The following is a 5804-nucleotide window of genomic DNA, read 5'->3' as shown; positions in this document are numbered from 1 at the left end:
TGAAGTGTTTTTGCACTTGTTCTAGTTGCTTTATGGTGTGTTGGCATAAATCACCAAAAAGGGGGAGATTGAAAGGGAAATGTGCCTTTGGGCCATTTCTAAGTATTTTGGTGATTGAGTGTCAACACAAGTGCTTAAATGTAAATCTATGCCCATGGATGAACAAAGTGCAAATCACAAGTAAAGGTATGTTTCTAGGCCTTAGTACATTGGTTTTGTGTACTAATATATTTGTCTAAGTGTTAGAAACAGAGGGAAGAAGAAAAGGAGAATGTTGGCTGTGTACAGCCAACAGGCTGTTTCGGTCTGGGGCACCGGACTGTCCGGTGGTGCACCGGACAGTGTCCGGTGCGCCAGGCTGCCTCGACCTGAAGACGCTGCTCTCGGGAATTTGCCGACGATGTACGGCTAAAATTCACCGGACTGTCCGGTGTGCACCGGACTGTCCGGTGAGCCAACGGTCGGCCCAAGCCAACGGTCGGCCGCGGAATCTGCGCGCGACACGTGGTCTGGCCAACGGTCGGAAAGTAGCACCGGACTGTCCGGTGTGCACCGCACTGTCCGGTGCGCCAGATCTGCAACGGTCGGCAACGGTCGGCTGCGCTGTTTAAGGAAGGAAATCGGGCACCGGACAGTGTCCGGTGTGCACCGGACTGTCCGGTGCGTCCGACGACAGAAGGCAAGGATGGCCTTCCAGATTTGTTCTTAACGGCTCCTAGCTGCCTTGGGGCTATAAAAGGGACCCCTAGGCGCATGGAGGAGCACACCAAGCATTCCTACAACATTCCTAAGCACCAAGACATCGATTCCACGCATTCGGTTCATTGTGATAGCATCTAGAGCTCTTGTTGAGTTGTGAACTCATTGAGTTGCGTTGCGAGCTCTTGTTGCGACTTGTGTGCGTGCTGTTGCTCTGATTTTGAGTCTTGTGTGCGTTGCTTGTTCCTTCCTTACTCCGTATTTCTTTGTGAATCTCAAGTGTAAGGGCGAGAGGCTCCAAGTTGTGGAGATTCCTCGCAAACGGGATATTGAGAAGAAAAGCATAACACTGTGGTATTCAAGTTGATCATTGGATCACTTGAGAGGAGTTGAGTGCAACTCTCGTCCGTTGGGACGCCACAACGTGGAGTAGGCAAGTTTTGTACTTGGCCGAACCACGAGATAAATCACCGTGTCCTCTCTGTGTTGATCTTCTTGTGATTATCATATTGTGCAAGATCTTCGCTCTAGCCACTTGGCATTAACTGTGCTAACACTTAATCAAAGTTTTGTGGCTTAAGTTTTTAAGATTTACAGGATCACCTATTCACCCCCCCTCTAGGTGCTCTCACAAACGTGTTGGATTTTAGGCGAAGCGGAAAAGTCCAAATGTAGTGTGAGCAATTGAAAGGCGCCTAGAGGGGGGGTGAATAGGGCAAATATGAAATTTGCAAACTTAATCACAACTACAAGCCGGGTTAGCGTTAGAAATATAATCGAGTCCGAGAGAGAGTGCAAAACAAATCGCAAGCGAATAAAGAGTGTGACACGCGGATTTGTTTTAACGAGGTTCGGTTCTTGCAAACCTACTCCCCGTTGAGGTGGTCACAAAGATCGGGTCTCTTTCAACCCTTTCCCTCTCTCAAACGGTCCCTCGGACCGAGTGAGCTTCTTCTTCTAAAACAAATGGAGCACGAAGTTCCCGCAAGGACCACCACACGATTGGTGTCTCTTGCCTCAATTACACGTGAGTTTGATCTCAAGAGAGAATGAGAAAGAAAAGAAGTGATCCAAGCGCAAGAGGTCAAATGAACACGACAAATCACTCTCTCTAATCGCTAAGGCTTTGTGTGGAGTTGGGAGAGGATTTGATCTCTTTGATGTGTCTTGTATTGAATGCTAGCTCTTGCAAGTAGTTGGGAAGTGGAAAACTTGGATGACTTGAAAGTGGGGGTGGTTGGGTTATTTATAGCCCCAACCACCAAACTAGCCGTTTGGTGGAGGCTGCTGTCGCATGGCGCACCGGACAGTCCGGTGTGCCACCAGACAGTGTCCGGTGTGCCAGCCACGTCACCTGGCCGTTGGGTTCCGACCGTTGGAGCTCTGTCTTGTGGGCCCGCCTGGCTGTCCGGTGGTGCACCGGACAAGTCCTGTAGACTGTCCGGTGTGCCACCCGCGCGTGCTCTGCTCCTCTGCGCGCGCTGGCGCGCATTTAATGCGTTGCAGTCGACCGTTGCGCGCGAAGTAGCTGTTGCTCCGCTGGCTCACCGGACAGTCCGGTGTGCACCGGACATGTCCGGTGAATTATAGCTGAGCGCATTCCCGAAACTGGCGAGTTCAGAGCCGCTCTTCCTTGGGGCACCGGACAGTCCGGTGAATTATAGCAAAGCACCTCTGAGAATTCCCGAAGATGCGAAGTTTAGCTTGGAGTCCCCTGGTGCACTGGACACTGTCCGGTGGTGCGCCAGACCAGGGCACACTTCGGTTATCCCTTACTCTCTATGTTGAACCCTTTTCTTTGTCTTTTTATTGGCTTTTTGTGAACCTTTGGCACCTGTATGACTTATAGACTAGAGCAAACTAGTTAGTCCAATTATTTGTGTTGGGCAATTCAACCACCAAAATCATTTAGGAAATAGGTGTAAGCCTAATTCCCTTTCAGTCTCCCCCTTTTTGGTGATTGATGCCAACACAAACCAAAGCAAGTATAGAAATGCATAATTGAACGAGTTTGCATAATTGTAAGTGCAAAGGTTACTTAGAATTGAACCAATATAACTACTCATAAGATATGCATGGATTGTTTCTTTTATTTTTAACATTTTGGACCACGCTTGCACCATATGTTTTGTTTTTGCAAATTCTTTTGTAAATCCTTTTCAAAGTTCTTTTGCAAATAGTCAAAGGTAAATGAATAAGATTTTGCGAAGCATTTTCAAGATTTGAAATTTTCTCCCCCTGTTTCAAATGCTTTTCCTTTGACTAAACAAAACTCCCCCTCAATGAGATTCTCCTCTTAGTGTTCAAGAGGGTTTTAAGATATCAATTTTGAAAATACTACTTTCTCCCCCTTTTGAACACAATAAGATACCAATTTGAAATTTACCAATTGAAAATCATTAGTTTTTAAAATTAGGTGGTGGTGCGGTCCTTTTGCTTTGGGCTAATACTTTCTCCCCCTTTGGCATGAATCGCCAAAAAACAGATACTTTGAGTGAAATATAAGCCCTTTCTCCCCTTTGGCAAATAAAACATATGAGTGAAGATTATACCAAAGATGGAGAGTTGCTCGGAGCGACGGCGAAGGATGAGTTATGGAGTGGAGTGGAAGCCTTTGTCTTCGCCGAAGACTCCAATTCCCTTTCAATACATCTATGACTTGGTTTGAAATTTACTTGAAAACACATTAGTCATAGCGCATGAAAGAGAGATGATCAAAAGTATATTTCTGAGCTATGTATGCCAGACATCAAAAGAAATTCCTAGAATCAAGAATATTTAGCTCATGCCTAAGTTTGTTCATCAAGTGGCTTGGTAAAGATTTCGGCTAATTGATCCTTAGTGTTAATATATGCAATCTCGATATCTCCCTTTTGTTGGTGATCCCTTAGAAAATGATACCGAATGGCTATGTGTTTAGTGCGGCTATGTTCAACGGGATTATCCGCCATGCGGATTGCACTCTCATTATCACATAGAAGAGGAACTTTGGTTAGTTTGTAACCATAGTCCCTAAGGGTTTGCCTCATCCAAAGCAATTGCGCGCAACAATGGCCTGTGGCAATGTACTCGGCTTCGGCGGTAGAAAGAGCTACGGAATTTTGCTTCTTTGAAGCCCAAGACACCAAGGATCTTCCCAAGAACTGGCAAGTCCCCGATGTGCTCTTTCTATTGATTTTACACCCCGCCCAATCGGCATCCGAATAACCAATTAAATCAAAAGTGGATCCCCTAGGATACCAAAGCCCAAACTTAGGAGTATAAACTAAATATCTCAAGATTCGTTTTACGGCCGTAAGGTGAGCTTCCTTAGGGTCGGCTTGGAATCTTGCACACATGCATACGGAAAGCATAATATCCGGTCGAGATTCACATAAATAGAGTAGTGAACCTATCATCGATCGGTATACCTTTTGATCGACGGATTTACCTTCCGTGTCGAGGTCGAGATGCCCATTGGTTCCCATGGGTGTCTTGATGGGCTTAGCATCCTTCATCCCAAACTTGTTTAGAATGTCTTGAGTATACTTCGTTTGGCTAATGAAGGTGCCCTCTTGGAGTTGTTTCACTTGAAATCCTAAGAAGTACTTCAACTCCCCCATCATAGACATCTCGAATTTTTGTGTCATGATTCTACTAAATTCTTCACATGTAGATTCGTTAGTAGACCCAAATATAATATCATCAACATAAATTTGGCATACAAACAACTCATTGTCAAGAGTTTTAGTGAATAGAGTAGGATCGGCCTTTCCGACTTTGAATCCATTAGTGATAAGGAAATCTCTAAGGCATTCATACCATGCTCTTGGGGCTTGCTTGAGCCCATAAAGCACCTTAAAGAGTTTATAAACATGATTAGGATACTCACTATCTTCAAAGCCGGGAGGTTGCTCAACATAGACCTCTTCCTTGATTGGTCCATTGAGGAAGGCACTCTTCACGTCCATTTGGTAAAGCTTGAAGCCATGGTAAGTAGCATAGGCTAATAATATACGAATTGACTCAAGCCTAGCTACGGGTGCATAGGTTTCACCGAAATCCAAACCTTCGACTTGTGAATATCCTTTGGCCACAAGTCGTGCTTTGTTCCTTGTCACCACACCATGCTCGTCTTGCTTGTTGCGGAAAACCCACTTGGTTCCTACAACATTTTGATTAGGACGTGGAACCAAATGCCATACCTCATTCCTAGTGAAGTTGTTGAGCTCCTCTTGCATCGCCACCACCCAATCCGAATTTTGAAGTGCTTCCTCTACCACATGTGGCTCAATAGAGGAAACAAACGAGTAATGCTCACAAAAATGTGCAACATGAGATCTAGTGGTTACCCCCTTATGGATGTCGCCAAGGATGGTGTCGACGGGGTGATCTCGTTGGATTGCTTGGTGGACTCTTGGGTGTGGCGGCCTTGGTTCTTCATCCTCCTTGTCTTGATCATTTGCATCTCCCCCTTGATCATTGTCGTCATCTTGAGGTGGCCCATCTTGTTGATTTTCTCCTTCATCAACTTGAGCATCATCCTCATTTTGAGTTGGTGGAGATGGTTGCGTGGAGGAGGATGGTTGATCTTGTGCATTTGGAGGCTCTTCGGATTCCTTAGGACACACATCCCCAATGGACATGTTCCTTAGAGCGATGCATGGAGCCTCTTCATCACCTATCTCATCAAGATCAACTTGCTCTACTTGAGAGCCGTTAGTCTCATCAAACACAACGTCACAAGAAACTTCAACTTGTCCAGTGGACTTGTTAAAGACTCTATATGCCCTTGTGTTTGAATCATATCCTAGTAAAAAGCCTTCTATAGTCTTAGGAGCAAATTTAGATTTTCTACCTGTTTTAACAAGAATAAAGCACTTGCTACCAAAGACTCTAAAATATGAAATATTGGGCTTTTTACCGGTTAGGAGTTCATATGATGTCTTTTTGAGGATTCGGTGTAGATACAACCGGTTGATGGCGTAGCAGGCGGTGTTGACCGCCTCGGCCCAAAACCGATCCGAAGTCTTGTACTCATCAAGCATAGTTCTTGCCATGTCCAATAGTGTTCTATTCTTCCTCTCCACTACACCATTTTGTTGTGGGGTGTATGGAGAAGAGAA

The sequence above is a fragment of the Zea mays genome, chromosome 4 (assembly GCF_902167145.1).
Source record: "Zea mays cultivar B73 chromosome 4, Zm-B73-REFERENCE-NAM-5.0, whole genome shotgun sequence".
NCBI classification, from domain to species: domain Eukaryota; kingdom Viridiplantae; phylum Streptophyta; class Magnoliopsida; order Poales; family Poaceae; genus Zea; species Zea mays.
Note: the sequence above shows the minus strand (reverse complement) of the source record.